General features: G+C 43.5%; 1 protein-coding gene across 7 annotated transcripts in view; it reads right to left on the reverse strand.

The window, feature by feature from the left end:
* Nucleotides 1–10,368, reverse strand: part of foxp4 (forkhead box P4) — a 70,626-nt gene extending 60,258 nt beyond the window's left edge. For 6 of the 7 annotated variants that reach the window (XM_061291410.1, XM_061291409.1, XM_061291408.1 and 3 more), the window contains exon 1: nucleotides 9,821–10,368. The gene's annotated coding sequence lies outside the window, so the exon portion shown is untranslated. The remainder of the gene's footprint in view (nucleotides 1–9,820) is intronic. The other variant, XM_061291405.1, reaches the window with a different exon arrangement.
* Nucleotides 10,369–10,772: the final 404 nt, after the last annotated feature.

Genomic DNA, 10,772 nt, shown 5'->3' on the forward strand with positions numbered 1-10,772 from the left:
CCCAACACACGCATCACTCTATAGCGCCATGTGTAAGCGAGCTCATCCTCATGCGCTCATTTGATGGACGGTGTTTGTTTATGCATGTATGTGCGTGTTTAGTGAGCTCCTGTGTGGTAGCACCCGCCAGCCACACACTGACACCTCCATGCAAACGCCTCATAAAGACGCTTGCTTACTCACAAGCTTGCCTCGAAAAAAAAAAGGCCCTCCACTTCATTAGGAAAGTAAACACAAGTGCTGTCTGAAGTGGCTAATTAGAAACTAATTACTCCCCGCTCGTTACTAATGCAAATTAGATTACGCTGCTTAACTTCCTCATGTCCACAACGCTGCTGTTAATTGAGGCCTTTTGAAATTAAATTAGCCACTAATTAGCATATCAAAACCATTAATTCTGCGCAGCAAGGAGCGGGCGTAAGGAGGGGGGGGGGGGGGGGTAAAAAAACAACAACAAATGCCAAGTTTTCGTAATGAGTTTGGCTAATTGAATATGTATGCTCAATCCAGTCGTTTGTGCCAGGAACACCTTCTTGTGTGAGTGTCGCCAAATGAAATCAGCGTGTATCATATGAGCAGCATGTAATTAAAGTCAGCAAACACTTTGCCCTTGAGTCGAAGATCACACTGAAGCAAGGATGAGATGGATGCTCATCTCATGAGAAGGGAAAGAGAGGGACCTCATGTGTGTCTATGTTTGCTCTGGCTATTAGACATCTTTGAAGTCAAGAACTTGCAGCTCTTGTAAAGTCCCGCAAACCCCTGCCAGCACTTTCTCTGGTTCTAACTGGCCCCTCTTCACCTCCTTTATACTGCCGAAGCAATACACAGTGTCACATTTGATGGCCACTAGCAGGTGAACAACAGCGCAATCTTTCATTCAAACTGGATCCGATTATCCTCTTTCCTCTCACTGAATAGACGATTTAAACTTTACGGATTAGAAGTGGTGAGTACGTTTGCCTGCTTCTGAGGGAGCGAGGGCACGCACGCGCACGCACACATCGTGAAGCTAGCGACTATTAGCGACGTTAATCTAAAGATCCATCTCAGCCTTGTAATGTAAAACCAAGAGAAATAAAGTCATTCTGCGCAAGTTCCTTTCCTAAGGTGCATGAAAGGCCCCATTCACATCTCGGAAAGTTTCATCTTTCTCATTTCTTATCGCTTTATCATGTAAGGATAGAATTAAAAAAAAAAAAAAAAAGGAAGGTACAACTGAGAGGCACAGACAAAAAAATAAAAATGATTGAAATAATTTGATATGAATATATTAACTGGATGCAACAATATTTGCCTTAATTGCTACAATTATCATATTAACCAGTTAAAATTTGATATAGGTTGATTAGAAAAATTGATTATTCATCTGTTTCTTTTCAGAGTATTTTCTTAATCACGATCTAACATCCTTGAAAAATTAATTTGAAGCCATTTCTTATCAGTTAATTAAATCGGGTAAGAAGTCTTTTTTTTTCCCCTTCTTTTTCTTTTCAGTGCCGCATGATTAGAACGGTTCTGTTCTCTTCTGTTCAGACACCATGACGTTAGAGGGGGAACTTTTCACAGTCTCATCAAACATTCACCAGTACAAGAATAGGACTTCTTTGAAGGGCCCGCCGCCGACGTCTTTTTTTTTTTTTTTCTCTCCCCTCTTCCGAACCTCCGCTGTACTGATAAATTGCGCTACACCCAATAGATCTTTCTTTCTCGTTAACACATTCTCATTAACGAACAGAGAAAGCAAAAGGAGAGGGGAGGGGAGAAAAGGGGGCAGTGGAGGGAAGAAGGGGCAGAGGGGGAAATGGGAGCCGATGGCAGCAATAAAATCACGTTTTAACATATTATAGACATAGTGATCGATTGATTAAATCGATAGATGCCGATATGTTTGGCAAACACGGGAAGTCACCAAAAATAGACTTCCTTGACATAGATTTCATTTCCGCTAGATTTACTCATCAGAGGGCGACTTCACCTAAGAAAACTGGTTTTCTATTTCTGGAGGAATACTAATTATAAAATCTCAGCCAGCCCCTGGCAAAGGAAAGCCCCTATCGTGGGGGGAGGGGGGCAAGTCCATTCAGTGCCATCAGACGAAGATAAGTTCTCTCTCTACTTCAGCGATCAGCAGAGCAGAACCGAACAGATACCGCGCACTCGGCTCATCTGTCCATCCCGGCCTCCTCAGGGAGACGAAGAAAGATGGGAGGAGAAGAGGGGGGGGGTTAGGGTTGGGGGAGGGGGGTGACGAGAAGGAGAATAAGAGGGAAGAATCAGTCGAAAAGAGAGGAATATGGAATATTTCTGTGATTGGATCATCAATGGAATGAATATTAGAATGTGGCCAGATTTCCAGATTAACCAATCAAGGCGCTCCCCCTCATCAGCTAGTCGGCCCCCATTAAAGCTCCAGGGTGGAGCTGTCGGTACCTCCATCTGTCCCGATTTCGCCCCCCCTCGTTTTTTTTTTCTCTTTACTCCAGCTGTCCTCATCTTTCTCCCTGGGAGACGGCACAATTCTTAAAGCCACAATTACTGCACACAACTATCAATTTCCCCTTCAATTAACCCTGTGGGAGGGTGTGTGTGTGAGGGTGGTGGGGTGGTGGGGGGTCAGGAGATGAGACATTTAAATTTTGGGGCACTCCTCACCCTCTCACCATTCTCCGCTTTAGGAAGTGAATGACACCTCAACGGAACCATCTTGACCTTTTCATTGGAGGTCAAAGAGCACTCAGTGTAGCCCAGGTGATTTGATCGGTCAAAGAAATTCCGCAAATTCACACCACAAAATGCAGCAATAGAGTGAATGAGAAAGAGAAGGATGAGGGGGGGGTCAGTTGTGAGATGCTCTTAACGACTCTCCATCCCCGATAAAATGTTCCTAAATGACCTTTTAGACAACGCAAAATTGCGGCAGACTACAGATTGTACGCGGCAGCTCCGACCTTCGCCAACCAATGGGCGCATTTCAAGGCAGCTTTCCACTTTTACTTACTGACGACAAACTTAATAGGAGGAGTAAAACGGATTTTCTTCTCTATAGTCAGCGCACCGTTTAATTTATTTCAGGGACAAGCAGGTGTAGTGACAAAATGTTCATTCAGCCCGCAGTGTATTCAGACCAGCAAACACAATTTGTGCAATTTTTATACGATGAAAGCATACACAGGAGTTTACGCCGCAGCTAAATGAGAAATGTGTGTTTACCCGTGGTGACGGCGGCGCATGAAAATATTTTGTTAACAAACGGGACAGGAATGTGTATGAAATGTCTCCATTTTTGAATGGTTCAGCTGCATTGTGTTGAATTTGTTGAAGGGTATGATTGATTGACCTTGCGGCACATTCCTGTCAAATCACTGCGAGAGAATTAAATGATTGCTATTGAACAAGCGTGAGGAGAGCTAGCAAATGTTGGAAGTAAACTGTGATGACAGCCGGGATGTAATGAAGAGGCTGGGAGGGAACGCAGAGCCGCCATAATTAGAGACAACAGGCTTGACAGCCAATCCGAGAGAGAAAAGGAGGAAAGGGGAGCGATGGATGTTCAACGTGAAGGTGGCCTACCGGACGGAGCTTGGCCAGCAATAAGATCAGCAGGAAACAATTGGCTATTAAAGAGCTGTGTTATAAATACATAAATATAAATACCTACGAATTGTTGAAATTAAAAAAAAAAGGGGGAATGAACCATGTGCAATTTTATTTACGCGTATTTTTTAATTGCCTTTTTCTTTTTCCTTTCCTTCCAGAGCCCTCCTATCACATCCCCTTTCAATCCCGAAAGTCTTCAAAGCCTACCAACCCAAACACACACACACAGCGACACACACAAATACACATGGCCTTCCCTCCTTAGGAACATGAGAGCTGTCTCTAATTCACAGGCTTGCAAAACTGCGCCGGACAGCAATCTTGATCTGCCGGGATTAGGATACTTTTATTTCCCCGAGAGCCAAGGGGTGAGTGTAGGAGGGGGCGGAGTGAAGACACAGGCAGGTGTGCAAGTGTGTTTCAACCCAAATGTCAGAAAATGACCGGTGACAACAGCAACACCTGCACAATGTAATGAGATACAATCAAGAGATTATTTCTTCTTCCTCTATTCCACTCGTGTCTGAATTGGATTTATTTTTATATTTTTTTAAGATATATTCTTAGCAGTTGCAATGAAGAGAGGCCAGTTGCCTGTCAACATTCAACCATTCACAATCAAGTGGACGAAGAGGACACAAGGGGGGGCAAGGAAGGTGGAGGAGGGGATTACACAATTATTTAGATAACAGCTGGGAATAATCTAGTGGCAGATGTCTCTCGGCCAACAATGCCCATCGCACACGGTCGCGCATGTGTAAGCACAAGCACACCAAAGTGGAGAAAAAAAAAAATCAGACAAAGATCTCAATCCTCTCTCTTTCAATGAAGCCTTCAAACCTCATCTGCAGCTCTGATGAAATCATCTTTAAAAATAACAAGACTATCTCCTCACAGTGATGAAGTGCCCTAAAGAATACATACAAGTTTAGAAAACTGATGACCTGTTTGCTTTTTTTTCTCCGTCACAGCCGCTCGAAAAACAGAACCTAAAACCAGAGGAATTCAGTCCGGGGTGTAGGGGGGGCAGGGGGGGGTCACGCTGTGATTGACAGTTAATTGAATGTGCTCGCGCACACACACGCACACAATAAGTGTATCTACAGCATCCCCTCGACTCCTGATAGTGGCTCAAGCAGCCCCCTACCGAGTAAATCCTTCCCAGTGTCTTTACCTTGAGGAGCAAAACCACGCACAAAGCAGGAGTAAAAAAAAAAAAAAGTCTTTCATTGTTTTGTTTTTTTCCCCCTAGAGGAGATAAGCAAACTATTTAGAAAGCCTCCAAGTTCCCAAGCACTGGCCTCTCCTAATCTCCCATGTGAGGTTACAAGCAGCAGAGAAGGAAGGAAAAGGGCGGTCCACACGGGTGTCAAAAGCTCCGTCAATCCGTCAAGCCGGGCCGCCTATTGTGATTTAGTCCGACACTGGCTAACAGCTCGTCCTGTCAAGGGATGGATCATCCCGCACGGCGCCTCACATGCTAATAGCTTAAGTCGGCACCCCGTGCCTCGCCCCCCCACCGGAACTAATACCACAAATACTAATACCATAAAAGAGCTACCCTGCGACGTTTTCACCAGCGTTCGCCAACATCCCGATACTTGACGGATTAGAAGACATAATAAGATGCATTGAAATGGTTATTACCTCACCGGTCCACCATGACGGGGAACGGTGCCATGCCGAGCAACTACCAATGCAGTAAATCAGACTCACAGTCAAATAAATGAGCAAAGAGAAAAATAATTGTGTCTTTAAACATGTCAATTAGACTAATTAGACTAAATCTGAAGATGAGCGTGAAAGTGATCGTCTCTCCAGTCAAACCATTTTCGAAAAGCTTGGCAGCTGTCACCGAGCGTTTGCTACCATCCTCTTCGCTACGCATTAAAGCGGCGGCGGCGGTGGCGGCGGCGCGCAAAAGTTGAGTCACATTGTTGTTGCCGGTGAAGCTTTCCACTGATCTGCTCCCTCGCTCCTCTGCTCGGTTTGACGGCCGCCCTTGTCAGTCTGTCGCGGCGCTTTCGAAAAACATCAACGGCTTCTCTGATGAAACGCTTACAAAAAGGTCAGAAGGTCGGAGGCGAGGGGGAGACGACTACGGGGAGAGGAAGGCGAGGAAAGGGAGTCGGGACAGAGTGAAGGAAAATCCATAACATAAATAAAGCTGTCAGCGGCGATGCGGAGTTAGCGGCAGATTCGACGACCAATGAGTGATTGTTCATCAGGATGCGATGTTTGAAACACAAACCGTAAACGGGAGTGTGTGTTATTTTCTCGTTGTCAGCTTGTCGTTTTTTCTTCCGATGGCCTTTTCGGTCAGTGAAGAGTTACAAGGTGAAACTTGTTCACCGTTTCATGCGCCGAACTTTATTCAGGAGTTCTGATTATCCACGATGGATTCTCAGGTGTCTTATTGGTTCGAACAGCTCATTGCTGCTTTTTAAAAAATCTAAAAAGTATTTTGGTTCGGACAGTGACAGTCAATCAAACGATGTCACTCTCCACTCAACGAAATCATTTTCTGTACATTTTACTCTTCAAAGTCTTTCATTAGTTTTGAATGGATATCGACCAATCCCGTTGGTTTACAAGAGGAGGAGCTCCGAGCGTGCTTCTGACCTCATGCTCCTTTGCGACTTTTTCACTGTCGCCGAAACTTGAAAAGCCCCTACCGCCGCCTCTTTACTTTCCGATTCGCTCTCATTCCTCCAGACTTCACACTGACAGCAACACCACGACCACCAAACACACACACACACACACGCGTACACGCACACACTCCAGCGTGCCCCACCCCTTCAGTTCCAGCTCTTTGCTTCAACCATGGCCTCAGGTGCCAAACGCACCCTGGAGAGGCTGATCTAATGCTTCCTCAGCTGTAATGACCCACGCCTCAAGAACTCTTGGACGCTCCTACCAGCCTTTTCACTCATATGTTCTATCTTCCTCTCCGTCCCTCACTTCCCTTTTCACCCCCCGCCTCACCGCCACCCGCTCATAGGAAACTGTCTCTTCCGCTTTGAACTATTGGGTCACTCCTTCCCACATCCATCAGCTGTTAATGGGCTGGTAAAAAAAAAAAAAGCCTGGCCCAGATAAAATTAGGATTATGTCTCATGTCAAGACAATTAAAAAGCAATCTGTTGAATTAACTCTAATCAAAGATTTGAAAGGAATAATCCTCAAAACACAGGTTTGAAGCAATGACAGCTCTCTTAAAAGACAAAAGCGAACACACGCCTCGCTCGCATCTATTTAAGATGTGTCTCGGGGTGCCCCCCTCACCCCACCTTGTTCTTCCTCACCTTACTCTCCTGCAACTTTACAGTACAACGCTTGCCTCCTGACCCGTCAGGAAAACACATCTCATCTTTGAAAAATGTGCAGGGATTTATTAAAAGCGCACGCTCACACAAACACACACGAGCATTGAGCTCCGTACTTCTCCTAAATAACTAGCTCAATTTGAACCACATGTATAATCAGGACTCAGTCAAAAGCAATGTGGCGGCAGTTTCACCATGCCGTCAATCACGAGAACATTCTCTTGTTGCACTTCAACAAATTTGTCAATTATATTGTTTTAATAATTGGAATGATTTTATAGCTGAGGGGAAAAAAAGATCAGATGGAATCACAATGATGGAAATAGAGTGTTGTTCTGACAACACTTGAAATGTTTTTTTTTTTTGTTTTAACTGCCTGCACGGTAACAATTTTTAATGCTCTCCAACCTCAATGATAATTTTACCATTTCAGTTTTTTGTGGCACCGGCGAAAGAAAAGCTGCCAGTGTCTACGGCTGCTCGACGCTTCCATGTTTACCATTGCAATGTCACATATGGGCACTCTTCAACATCACTTTGCATCCAAAAGCCCACTCAGACTTGTGGGCAGCGTATTACGGACACAGCCGGCGCACGGGACATTTAAATCTTCAAATCGTGTCCATTTTCAATAGAGCAGCACAGGTGAATTAAAAAAAAGCACTTTTGTACACACTCCTCATTTACACATTTATCAGCAGCTCTTCTGATGGAGGTGAGAGGACCCTCTGAGAGAGTTTATGGACTAAAACAATCATGCCAGCCTGGCTTTTAATCTGGCTAAAGCTTTTTTTTTTTTTTGACGCATATGAGATTCATTGCAATTTGTTTTCACAGCTCTCACAAAGTCACACACACACAATGCCTGAATGTCAGACAGACACACACTCGGGCTGATAGAGGTACAGCCCGGCAGCGCACGACAAACATGACGCAGAAAAGGCACAGCTGTCGGAATAGATGACACGAGAAAGGGAAAAGAGGCAAAAGTGTGAGGGCAAATGTGAAGAAGAAAAAAAAGACAATAGTGGACATGGGCAAGAGAATGTAAGCCTCAAAGTTTTTTTTTCTCCTCAAAAATTGCTGGTACCTGCCTTCGAAAGATGTCAAAAATGTGATTAAACAGAAAGACCTGAAAAGCTTCATCTTTAAAGTTTGATACATGGCGTTTGACTCGATCACATCCACAATTTTTTTTTATGTGAAATCAAAAATGCTAATTAATGTCTGTTTTGTACGGAAATGTGACTGATGGTCAGCTTTCAGAATCCACCTTATAGATTCAAAACATCTAAAATATTCCTGATATTTCTTTCGAGATGGCTGAATTTTGACACATTCTGCAGGTAATTAACACAAATCTATGGCAATTTAGTTAACAATTTCTATCTCACTTGTACAACTTTTAAAAGTGCATTTGACAGCAAATGTGTGCATTTTCCCCCTCTTTTCAACCTACATGTAATTCCAATTTGATGCTAGGCAGTCGCCACAAAGTGCCTGTCCGACACCACAAATGTGACAAGGTCATAAAGCGTGATTGAGAGCTTTTACATCTTTTGTCAAAGAGCAATTAAGAATGTGTCTTGGAAGAGAGAGAAAAAAAAATGCCAGCGCGGAAGATGAAATGGAAACAAAACAGTAGGGGATAAAAAATGAGAGATGGATGACACGGTAAATAAAATCAATTTTGACAAATGTCTGGAAGCCCATCAATCAAGTGGCAACGATGTTGGTGTCAGGTTGGCCATCACGTTGTCACACAACAAACGACTGTAATTAATTGTTGTTTCATGTTTCCCTCTTTTTTGTCCATTTGATGTCATGCATAATAACTCAATTTAAGTTTTTACATGGAACAGGATGTCATAATGCAACTAAGTTGTTAAATGCAGTTAAAATGTATGCAGCCTTATAAGTAATCTTTTTTATTTTACTACAATCAAAAATAATACCTAATTTTCTGAAATAATTGACTGCATTTTAATTGTTCTATTTGCATGCAAGAAAACATTCCAATATAATAGAACGCAGCTCGACTATTAACGGTGGAGACGCAACTTTACTCCGTGTTGAGGCATTTCGTTTTAAATGATGGACGGCGCAAAAAAAAAAAAAACAAGCGCAAAATCATCACTTAGAAGAAACTCAGATAGCTCACACACGACGGTTAAAATTTCCCAAAAGTCAAAACGGGTTTGAAAAGAAAGCATTGTTCTCTGACCTTCTGGCTAGAGAGAGCTTTTTTCTTCTTCTCTCTTTCTTTTTAACACAATGCGTTTATTATCATCACTGAGGGTCGCTTTTAAAAATACGTTATGATGCAGAGATATAACTAAATAAAAATAACTCGTATTGGGGGGAAAAAAGGAGGACTTTAAAGATCTTGTGTAGTAAAATTATCACCACATAACTTCACGTCAGCGTTTATGGTTAAAAGACGTGTGGGGATTCATTAGAAGCGACGTTACAATTTGCGTAAAAATAAAATCTGGACTTACTTGAGCGCTGAGGGTTGATGATTTGAGTTCATCTTAATTCTTATGAAGAAATAACTTTTAGACACATAAAAAAATTGAAAAATATACATTTTTAAAAAGTCTTTATGCTTGAGAAGCTGTTAGGGGACCTTTTGGATTTTCCATTGCAGTACAAAATGAAAAGTTCCATTTTAGAGTGTATTTAAAAAGAAAAAGTTTGCAGACACGTGCGATAGTGAGTAAAAGTGGTCACTTTGAAGCCAATAAGAGACACCTTTCCACCTGGCTTGTTTGACTTAGTTAAAAGTTGACAAACAAGGAGAAAAGTTGACAAAAGCGGTGCGTTCTCGCAGCGTGGACGCGCCAGTGCATTAGATAGGGTGAGTGCGCGTGCGTGTGCTGTGCATGAACCTGTTCTCTTGTGTTGGGAAGAAGTCAACTTTCACGCCAGCGGTTGGAGCATGTGGGCAGCCCGGCTCCGGCTCCGGCTCCTCTCGGCCCCCCGCGCGTCCCCTCGCTCTCTCGGCGACAAAAAGAGGCCACACACGCCGGTGGAGGGGAGCGATATGCACACAGGGGCAAAATGGGAAACTTCTAAAAAAAAAACAAAAAAAAAAACGATTGAGGATAAAATAAAGACAGGAAGAAGAGAAGCGAAGACGACAAAAGCGTGCTCGCGAATTAGTCCTCTTCTTGTTGTTGGCTTCTTTTGTGCGCTTCTGGAGTCAAGTCACAACAAATGCGCCGCTCAAAGTGTGCCACCGTGCGCAACTTCTGCTTGGCTCCCCTCTCTCCCTATCTCGTCCAAAAAATAAAATAAAAAAAAGTCTCACTCGTTTTGTCTATTGCTTCTTTCTTTTTTTCAGCGCCACAAACTTCGTCCGCCGCCGCTCCGCTCTTTTTTTGCCATCCACTCTGACGCTCCCTCGCTGGAAATCAGCCTCGAATCACCAGGGCGGCGTGCGTGCGCGCGCGTGTGTGTATGTGCGCACTGCAACGGGGACAGTTTGTGCGCTACCGTAATGTCTCTAAAGCAGGTGCGCCTTTTCAAAACTCCCCTAGAAAAGGAAACTCTCTCCCGCTCCTTCGGCACGACTGTATTTCTCTTTGGGATTACGTGCGTCTTCTCCAATTTAACAATTGCATTCTTCATCGCTAATGCAAAAACAAAAACGACAGATGGTCTATTCACCGGCTCGTTTTCACCAAAGTGTTTAGTAAAGAGTTTTTTAAAGGTCAAAAGCATCTCTGCTTTAACAATGATGCGCAAAGCACACAAAATCACAACTAAAGTAATAAAAATGAACAATGGAGTCGAGATTCTAAAACTTGCCTGCGAGGTAGCCTACTACCTTTGGTTAGG

Source organism: Syngnathus typhle, linkage group LG11 (assembly GCF_033458585.1).
Source record: "Syngnathus typhle isolate RoL2023-S1 ecotype Sweden linkage group LG11, RoL_Styp_1.0, whole genome shotgun sequence".
In the NCBI taxonomy this organism is placed as follows: domain Eukaryota; kingdom Metazoa; phylum Chordata; class Actinopteri; order Syngnathiformes; family Syngnathidae; genus Syngnathus; species Syngnathus typhle.